The sequence below is a fragment of the Canis lupus genome, chromosome 1 (genome assembly GCF_048164855.1).
Source record: "Canis lupus baileyi chromosome 1, mCanLup2.hap1, whole genome shotgun sequence".
In the NCBI taxonomy this organism is placed as follows: Eukaryota; Metazoa; Chordata; class Mammalia; order Carnivora; family Canidae; genus Canis; species Canis lupus.
The window spans coordinates 39,319,219-39,330,452 of record NC_132838.1 but is presented as its reverse complement, the minus strand read 5'-3'; positions in this window follow the sequence as shown (position 1 = coordinate 39,330,452).

Sequence of the window (11,234 nt, the reverse complement as noted above, 5' to 3'; positions counted from 1 at the left end):
TATTCTCTCTTATACTGGTTCAATGTCAGTATTTGGTAGGCTTTGTGTCTCTAAGTCTCTGGAGTAGAGCTTTCCTAGGGATCCTGCTCCTCTTGCAGCTGCAGAGAACATTAAATGTCTGGGACCAAAAACGGTTTCCTGCCCCTCTTCCAGAGACAGTTTCTGTATCCTTCTCTCAGATACAGTGTGTTTTCATCCATCTCCTGGCCAGGATTTGATGACCTTTTCGAACTTGTTTAAGGCTTTTATACCATAGAGAATAAGGAGCCAGGTGAGGCTTTGTGCTTTCTCATAGTGATGACTTCTCCCCACTCCACCCCCAGATCTGTCCTTGAAGGGAACCTTTTTCATGTCTTTCTCCTCTATCGCCAACCTTTGTGGTGAGCAGAAGATGGGGTCTATGGAGAAGAGGCCATAAGTGGGTGTGAACTCCCTTTGTGTCTCCGCTTCCAGGGCTTCTACACCCTTTGGGCAGGCCACACTTGTCCTTTAGCAATTCCTTAAAAATTTTAGCTAAAGTCTTCTTGCCCACAAGTATGTCAGCCCTATCTTTCTTCCACATTCTGCCCTAGGAAAGCTGGTTCTGATTCCTGTATTTACTCAGATTTCAGACTAGTTGGTTGATCTATGGCCTTAACTCTCTGATGGGTTTAAGGGAAGTTATTGGGCAGCCCGGGTGACTCAGCAGTTTAGCGCTGCCTTCAGCCCAGGGTGTGATCCTGGAGATCTGGGATCAAGTCCCACGTCGGGCTCCCTGCGTGGAGCCTGCTTCTCCCTCTGCCTGTGTCTCTGCCTTTATCTCTCTCTCTCTGTCTCTCATGAATAAATAAATAAATAAATAAAATCTTTTAAAAAAAAAGAAGTTATGATTGTTTAGATTATGTATCTTTTCTTGTTGGTAGGGTGGGAGACATATTCTTTTCAATTTTCTGCATCCTAAGCAAAAGCCACACAACACATTTTATACACAGCCTATAAAATAGGCTAGAATTTCATATTGATGCCAGAGTAGATTTTATTTTCTCTTGTATTGAATTCACTGGGCAGTCTTTCTAACCTATCATGTCATCTCCTTTCTTTCCAACTTAAACCCTTTAGTGGCTTTGCCATCCCTCTTAGGCTAATTCCAAATTCATGAACTATCTTCTAAAGGCTCAGCGTTTGGCATTTCCCTCTTTCCATGCATTCCAGTCTCTCGGAGCTACTTGCAGTTTCCAAGCTGACCCTAAGTGTTTGGAATAACATTATGACACTCCAGTTTTGCTTAGTTCACTTCAGTTTGTCTCCTGGATTCTGTTCATACTGGCTCCCTTTGGAGAAACACTACATCCTAAGGCCGAGCTCTCCTCTGTATTTGTTCTTACCCTTATCACTGCAGACACTGATTGTGCTTTGTTCACCTATCTCTGGCAATGTCTATATCTGGCGGTGGACTGTGATCTCCATGTATTCAGGAGCTCTGTCTAATTAACCATCCTTATATGTTTATGGTTAAGTGTATTGTTTGGTACATATTACATGCTTAGGTATTTATTGAATGAATTGGTGAATAAATAATTAGTTGAATGAATGTAAGTTGCACAATATATACAAAATATTCAGAGTGAGGACTCAATTTTAACTCTGATCTTTTGTGAATGCACTTCTTTCTGCTTTACCATATATTTTACAAAAACATAGGCATTTTTCTATACTTTATCTTCAGATTTATGTACCGTCTTCCCTTCAGATAACTCCAGATTCTGGCCTGAAAATTTATGAGCCTTATTTAAAGGCTATTTTTTAAAAATAGAAATAGCTAAAAATGGAACAAAAACCAAACCCAATCCACAGTACTCTAAATGGCAAGAGGAAAAAAGACTCAAGGCAATAGTAAAATAGGTATAAATGAGAACAAAGAAAAGTAGGGCAGGCACCAATGATAGGAGACAGGCCAGGATATTTTTGCGTATGAATGCCCTGCACTCTTTGCCTGAGCACTACTTCCCAGCCCATGGGGTGCATCTCATAATCTGCCTTTCCCATGCCCCCAGCAGAGACCACACAAGTCTACTTTCTTTCCTTTAGTTTCTCTCCACACCACTTCATCTTGTTCACCATGACTGTCTCAGATGTTCATAGCTCTTATCATCCTTCCTAATGATATTCAAAGTTGACACTTGTTTGAATTTCTACACTTCAAAAAAAAGAGGTTATTTTAAATGTATTTTGGAAAGGCATTTTAAATTCCACTTAGTTTATTCTTTAACAAGAATAAGCAAATACATACTAATTTTAATTTAATTTTATTTTTTATACACATTTTAAAATGATCATTGCTAATTTACATCTCATTTGTTCTCTTTTGTTTTTTAAGATCTATGTATATTAAGTTCCATAGTAATTTACTCTTACTTATGTAATTATGTCACTGGGGATAAGATTTTACAGCCCAGAGCGCAATAAATTGAAAAAAAAGAGGGGCCCACTGGGGATTGTTGACCATGGGGATTAGAGTGTACCTAGAGATAGAAGTAGAGTTTTTCCCTGAAGGAAAAGATATTGCTATTTCAGTCATTCTGGGAATTAATTACAGCTGACCCTTGAACCGCACAGGTTTGAACAGCATGGGGCCACTTATAGGCAGATTTTTTATAGTATTATAAATATATTTTCTCTTATGATGTTCTTAACATTTTCTTTTCTATAGCTTATTTTATTTTAAGAATATGATATATGATACATGTAACAAACAGAATATGTATTTAACGATTGTTTATGTTATCAGGAAGACTTTTAGTCAACCGTAGGCTATTAGTAGGTTATGTTTTGGAAAGTCAAAGGTTATATGTGGATTTTTCAGCTGCATGGGGGTTGAGGTCCCTAACCCCTACATTGTTTGAGGGTCATCAGTAAAATAAGGGCCAGAAAACTAGGCCATGGGAAAATGAAGGAGCAAAGATTGAGAGAGAGAGAGAGAGAGAGAGAGAGAGAAAGAGACTTGATTCCATCTTTGTACCTCAACTATCAGAATGAACAGTTCTCACAGTGGGGGTAATCTTCTCTAGCCATATAGATGTAGAGCAGAAGTAAGGGGTATCAATAAACTTCCCCCCCTTTTTTTTTTCTTTCCTCAAGCAATGGCAAGAGAAGTGAGGTGTAATAATCATCTTTAGACACCAGGAAAGCATTGACCCTCTGCAACTGAAGAGGACGGTAGGTTCCGGGCAAATGTGAGTTCATGTTGGAATCTGGCTGGTTCCATAGCCTGCTTGCTCTGCTCAAGCCTCAGGGAAAGGAACTAGTGTGTATGATTTGAAAGGATCCTGAGGACAAGAGCACTTGAAGCCCAGAAGACTTAAAGAAGTGTGAGTAAGTCTCATATGGGAGAAGCAACTTATCTGTATACAGATATACTTCTACTTAAAGCATTTTTACCTATATTATTTGCCTTTTTCTCTCAACAGCACTGTAATAGGAGGCCATTGTCCCTGTTTCAAAAAATGAGAACAGTAAAGATGATATCATTTGTGACTTGCCCAGAACACAAACGTCCTTCTTCTAATTTCAAGCCCAATGTTCTTTCCCTCTCCCAAGTTAAACAGGACCAAAGAGATCTGAGTTCATCAATAAATAAGATGGCCTTGTGTGCATGGTCCCATTCAGGGGTTAGAAGCACAGCAAGGAACAATATGGTCGAAACTCTTGCTGTCATGGGGCTTATGTTCTGTTAGAAGAGGCAGGTAAACAAACTAAGAAATGAATAAACAAGATAATTTTGACTGTGGCAAATGTTTGAAGAAATTGAATAGATTCCCTGATAGAGGGGGACTCGATAAGGGGCTGGAGGGTGGTGCACTGTGAGGTTATTTTAGAATCTCAAGTTCAGACACAGAATTCAGGAAAGAACTGTTTGAGAAGGTCACATTGACACTGAGACCTGAAACATGAGAAATCATCAGCCTTGGAAAAAGAAAGGAAAAGAATGTTTTGGGTGAAGGAACAGACCGCTCAGAAGCACTGAAGTGGAAATGAGTTTAGTGTGGTTGAAGAGCTGGGGGTATTGGAACAAGATGGTCTGTAGAGCCTTGTAAGCCACTGGGAATTTGGATTTTGCTCTGATTAATTCTAATCTTAGCTTTGCTACCAATTGGCCCTATGGCTCTGGGCATACTACTCCGATTCTTTCAACATCAGGATTTTCCAAGTGTAAGGTTTGGAATTCTACGTTTACATGGCTGCGTGTAACAGAGTGATTCTGTTCCCCTTGCATTAGTTTTAGTGACATCTAAGTTACGGTTTAAAAAGTTGGTTTAGGGGATGCCTGGGTAGCTCAGCGGTTGAAGCATCTGCCTTCCGCTCAGGGCATAATCCCAGAATTCCTGGATCGAGTCCCGCATCAGGCTCCCTGCATCATGGAGCCTGCTTCTCCCTCGCCTGTGTTTCTGCCTCTCTCTGTGTCTCTCATGAATTAAAAAAAAAAACAAACAAAACAAAACAAAAAAAACTTTAAAATAAATAAATAAACAAATAAATAAATGTATGTTAGTTTAGTATTAATTATAATCCTAATAACAAGTCAGTCATATGTAGGGAGACAAAACATGAATTTCTTAAGGAGCTGTGTTACTACCTAGATTTTTAGGATTATGGAAAATTTTTCTAGTCAGTTAAAGTTACCTATATTATGACCCCATTCCCAACCCAGCAATTTGAGCTGAATTTAATCACTTAGGAAGTAGCAGTTTGTTAAAAATGAGGTATCTTGGGATGCCTGGGTGGCTCAGCGGTTGGGCGTCTGCCTTTGGCTCAGGTCATGATCCCAGGGTCCTGGGATTGAGTCCCACATCGGGCTCCCTGCAGGGAGCCTGCTTCTCCCTCTGCCTGTGTCTCTGCCTCTCTGTGTGTGTGTCTCTCATGAATAAATAAATAAAGTCTTTAAAAAAAAAAGAGTTATCTTTAACCTAGCACATGATACCCACTTTTTAATTAGTTTACTTTATTACATTTCTTTCTTTAGACTATAGTCTCAAATGAGGATCATGAGTGTTTCCATGTGAAAGTATTTCACAGACTAATGAGAAAGAAAGACAATAGAGAAATAAGACTAAAATGATTCTCCTGTGGATAATGCTATTCTAATTTTTCATCTAAAAAGTTAAATTTAAATGTTCTTCTCTGAGAATTAAATAGTGATCATGAAACGGCATGAGTGTCTGATTGCTTACTTCAAACCATCATATCACTTACTAGACATCGAGTAGATTCCTGCCTCTGACTCATACATTTGACTTGTATCTTATTAACCATGTAGGAAATCTTATTTAAGTTAAACAGAGTATTAAATATAGATACACAGTACAGAATATAAAGTATTATGGAATTAATAATAAGCTTTTAGAAACTAGTCAGGTTTTCAGAACTGTCAAAACTATAAAAGCCTTCAAATAGAATATTAGTGCATTTAAAATAAAGGCAATTTTATATTTATAGGGAAATTTCAAAAGAGCTATCAGCAGCTACTAAATATTTGTGGCAGAAATAGAGATTAAAATTTGGGTAAATATGAAATATATAAAAATATGTCCATGTGGATTTATATGAAAGCTTATGCATATATAAATATTATTTATACATGTATATGTATACATAAGCTCTTGGGTTTTGTCAGTTTAGTAACAAATACTAATTAACACCTCCTACTTAGTGGGTAGCATGCCAGATACTGGAGTGAGCTCTAGTACTGGATAAGACAGTCTCGTTTCTCAAGGAGCTCCTGATCTCAAGAGAATGGGTGCATGAACAACTAACTGGATCCCATTGTGATAAGGATCCAACTAGTGGTATGAGGAAATGGTTATTGTAATAGAGAGAAGAGAGTAATTAATCAGTCTGGGGTGCATGGAAGGCTTCCAAGAGAAAATGACATTGCAGCTTGGCCATAAAGGATTAGAAGGATTTTTTCAGGCTATGGAAGAAAGGAATGGTATTCCAAGCATGAACAAGAGTTCAGAGAATTGACAGCATGTGTTGTTAGGGCAGGAGGTAATTGCAGGAAATGGGTTTGGAATGGTAAATGGCACCAGAATAACGGCATGTAGCAGGTAGACTGTTGAGCAGCCATAGGGCCACATTAAAGCACTGCACTTCACTATAGGTCATCGCAGGAGCCTTAGAAAAGTTTAAGAAGAGAACAGCTTCATTGGAGCTGGGATAGAACATACCAGAGAGGGAGGAGCCTGGAAAAGGAGACGAATTAGGAGGATAATCAATGCCAGGAAGCTGAAGTCGAGGCTACCACAGGGCTGGGAGGAAAGCAAGAGGCCACGTTGGGGAATCCTTCGTGGGGTAATAGGACACACAGGTGACAGATGAGATGTGGGTGTTGAGGAAGAGAGAAGATTAGGTACTTAGTAACTATGTTTTGGTGACATAATGTTGCAATGTTTTAAATGATGAATTTCCTCAACCCACATATAAGATTCCTGTTCTCCCTTACTTAGGTGTCAAAGGCACATCACCCACTTGTCCTCAAGTTACGACTATCACTAAAGAAACAAACAGAAAGAGAAGTGTGTCTACCACTGGATATAAACTCCAGGGCACGGTTTCAGTGTTGTTCGCTTTTCTATTTCCAATACTTGAAAACAGAATCTGACACATCTTGGTGTCTAATAAATATTTGTTGAATTTTTTAAGTCTATATTTGAATTTCAAAATGGAATTTTAAAAAAGATTTATTTATTTTAGAGAGAGAGTCAGTGTGCACAGGAGGAGGGGCAGGAGAGGGAGAGAACCTCTCCACTGAGCGTGGAACCTAACACAGGGCTTGATCTCACAACCCTGAGATCATGACTTGAGCTGAGATCAAGAATTGGATGCTTAACCAACTGCACCACTCAGGCACCCCTCAAAATGGAATAGATAATAGCTCACGGTATAGATAATAGCTTTGAGGCAAAAAAAGAAATAAAAAGGATTTGAGTAGGGATCCCTGGGTGGCGCAGCGGTTTAGCGCCTGCCTTTGGCCCAGGGCGCGATCCTGGAGACCCGGGATCGAATCCCACGTTGGGCTCCTGGTGCATGGAGCCTGCTTCTCCCTCTGCCTGTGTCTCTGCCTGTCTCTCTCTCTCTCTGATGTGACTATCATAAATAAATAAAAAAATTTAAAAAAAAAAGGATTTGAGTAATGACAGCTTGGGCTTAACCATAAGAGCTGAGGACTGGTCAAAACAGAAAGCATGCAGAATGACTTTCTCTTGTCTGTCCAGACTAGGCAATAATCCTACAGCCTGGAGTGGAGAAGACAACAGAACTCTGAGCCTGACACCTGTCAGGCATTAGCTTCAAGGAGGGTAGAGGAATAACAGAACTCTCTGAAAAATTTGAGGGTCTAAGAGTTGAGAGGGCTGAGGTTCCATCTGCCTTTGGAATTCAGAGGAGTTGCTCACCCCATGATGGCACGATAGCAGAGATGCCCATATGGCATGGCTCAGCAGAGGGCCTGAGAGAGCTCCCCAAGTGTCCAGTGGTCAAGAGTGACAAGGAGAGCACCTTACCTGAGCCTCAGGATGGGGAGAGAGGACTTAGGACACTCTTCTTCATGCCTATCTGGGAGCCAGAGTCTAAGGGAAAATAGGGAGAGAGCTTACTGAATTGCCATCTGAAAGTCTTTAGAGAGTATGAGGTGATTAATTCAAGAGTGAATGGCTATGAGAAATGTTTTGGGTCTAGGGACTAGGTTTCTTTTAGCATCTTCTGAGACAGTTGAATAAAGAATGAAATTCTCCTAAAATTATCTTTCATCTTGTATTGTTGCATTATGTTGTATGTTGTATGTTATATGTTTTATTACACTTCCTGAAACACCACCTTCCCTAAGATGGAGCCATGTGAGTCCTGGCTTGGGGAGCTTTGCATGAATGAGACCTGCACCTGGGAAAGTACTGAAGAGTGGGAGTTTTAGAAATTCTGTCCTGCACCTGAAGTTGGTTGGTCTAGGGATTCTAAGTGATTATAAATCGGCAGGGGAGGGTTGCATTTCCTAGCTCTCCTTAAAATGGTAAACATTTGAGTGCTTACTACTATATTTCATCAATTCTTAGACCTCTTTTCATGTAGCTGACATCTTGAAAATCAGGATGTCTTATAATTAGCAGCATTTTTGTCAGAGGCACCAATATTGGTATGTTACTATCGGTGGCATCTTAGTTTAAGAGGTGCTGTATGCATCAGATGCTATCCTGAGCATTTTATATGTACTGACTTAATAACTAACATTTGACAGACTAGGAGACTGAAGCAAGAAAAGCTTAATAACCTGCTGAGGTTGATTAACACGCGTATCACGGAGCGGGGATCAGAAGCCATCTCCCCTCCAAGGCCATGCGCCTCCGTGCGCTATGCTGTCTCTAAGGCTGGAGAGCAGGCGGCAGCCTTACGGCGAGGTGCCTCTGCTGCGTTTCATGGCATCCTTAAAACAGTCTTATACACTTGGCACTGCCTTTATTTCTATTTAATATTTGAGGGGAGTATTTTAAAAAGGTTCAATAGCTTAGGGTCATACTACTGGTAAACAGCAGAAAGGGGTTGGACCTTGGCCCGATCCAGTCTATCTTTTACTGGCTACATAGAAACAAAGTCTTTTAAAGGTAATCTGCTCTGTAAAAGAATAGGAAAGCAACATCCTAAATTCAGACAACTTTTGTTATTTGTTTAGAGAGCTATCACTGACTTTTGAAAAATGTCAATTATGCTATGACTATACACCAGAAAAGGATTTACTTTCTATGTCAGAGAGAAAAAATGAACATTTATAAATTTGAATATATTTATTAAAAAATTCCTAGGCACTGAGATTCTGGTTGTTCTATTTTGAAAGGCAACTGCGTATTAATTTTAATAAGATCCTATTGTTGGCTATAAATCACCCTGAAGTAACATACCACAAAGAAGAAATTCAGTTGAAACTAAAGGTGCTTACTAAATTCAAACACATTTTAAATTCATCGATCTTCATTAATTACTTTATTAAATGTATCTGTGGATTTTATCTTCATTATAGCACTTTTAATACTCTCTGATTTGATGATCCTGATACAAGATTTGCTGCTTGTTTTTTCCTACTCAAATATGTTTCTGATTCATAGAGCTTCCAAGGGACTAATATTTTTTTTTTAAGATTTTATTTATTCATGAGAATACACAGAAAGGAGGGAGAGAGAGGCAGAGACACAGGCAGAGGGAGAAGCAGGCTCCATGCAGGCAGTCCGGTGTGGGACTCGATCCTGGTCTCCAGGAACACGCCCTAGGCTGAAGGCGGTGCTAAACCGCTGAGCCACCAGAGCTGCCCGGGACTAATATTCTTTAGGTCATAATGCCTTGTGTCTGTGGACTAATTTTGTTTTCTAATACGTTTCAAAGGTTATTTTGTTATATCCCTACGAGTCTGTGTGGTAGGTAATATCAATCTTCAGATCCTAGTTTTTCACATATGGAAATAGGCTAGTAGAGACTGAGTGACTTGGTTGAGGTCTTGGCCATAGCTGGTACCAAACTCAAGGATGGAGTCTTGATCTTCAGGCCAATGTGCTTGGCATTTGAAAGGAGCTGTAGATAAATGTCCCCTTTCAATAAACTTGGAAGAAAATACAAGGGAGTTCTACCTGCCTAACAACTAACCAATAATCACTCACTGAGTTTTGGTTATCAGGAATAAAGTTTCCGATAGACTGTTAGTAAGGTTATGTAGTAGAATCTCATCCATAGATTCGCTATTTTATCAAGAGCAGTTTTTGTTAGGAGAACCACACCTTTAAGGTATTAAGATTTGTGAATTTCAGGGACAAATTTGCAAAGAGAAGCCCGTCTACTGACCAGTTCAAAAGCATGGATTAAGTGAAAGAGAACATGAATTTATAAGGATTAATGCAAATACACAAAAAACCCAAACTAGCTTTTAAGTCGAGACTTCTATACTTTCTTGTATACATCATGGCGTAACATTTATGAACATTTTTTTGACAGCCCCTATGGATGTGAGCAGATATGGAAAAAGATGTGTCCTACTGCCGGTCTTACTCTCTGGGCCAACAGTTCACACAGTGGAGGATGGGGGTGAGTGCTAGGTGGAGAGGGAAGTCAGAAGGGATCATCCTATGGGGAGTGTTTTATATATTTTTGCAAGTTGTTGCTGTTGTTCTAGTGTGTAACCTTGGGATTCGCATATGGAAACCCATTTTTTTAAATTATAAACCATATTCATGTCCTGTCTCTGGTGCATTGGGACATTATGTCAATTAAAAAAAATACATGTATAGGCAAGTATATTATTGGTGAGTTTCATTAGAGAATCATAAAGGAAACATCGAAAATATCGGTGTTAAAAAGGGGAAACTGGTTCTACAGCATTGCTATAGATCAGGGCTTTTTAAAGTGTTGTCTCTGGATCAGCAACATCAGTATCACCTGGGAACTTGTTGAAATTACAAGTTCTTGGGTTCTACTTCAGACTTAGAAATTCTGGGGGTGTAGCCTGGCAGTCTGGACCTGAGAGCTGCCAGCACAGAGCTATCACCTCAAACTCCTCCTGTGCTTGGCTTTCAAAACTTGTTTCAGGGATCCCTGGGTGGCGCAGCGGTTTGGCGCCTGCCTTTGGCCCAGGGCGCGATCCTGGAGACCTGGGATCAAATCCCACATCGGGCTCCCGGTGCATGGAGCCTGCTTCTCCCTCTGCCTGAGTCTCTGCCTCTCTCTCTCTCTCTCTGTGACTATCATGAATAAATAAATAAAATCTTTAAAAAACAAAAACAAAACTTGTTTCAGTGCAGGTCTTTTGTGTGTTATTATTTTTTGCTTTGTCTGTTGAGATTTTGTGTCTGGGGGTTACAGCAAGGAATAGGGATAGTATTATTGCTTATAAAAATGATTTACAAATCCACCCAGTATTTAGGAAGGAACCCTCTAAGAATTATAGTATTTCTCCCCACCCCTAAATTGGCAAAATGGGCTTGGTTAAAATAAACACTAAAGAGTAAAGAGATTTGGGGTGACAGGCATCAGGGATAGAGGGACAGAACTGGAGGAGGTAGAAGGGAGGGAGGGAGAGATTTCAGAGATAAGTATCAGGAAGAGACGCACAAAGGGGTCCTCTGTTGGAAGAGCCACACACACACACACACACTCATTTTGAAATCATAAAGTTGTTGATCACTTATCTTTCAAGGTAGAGCTTTAGGTCTTTCATGGATGATAGA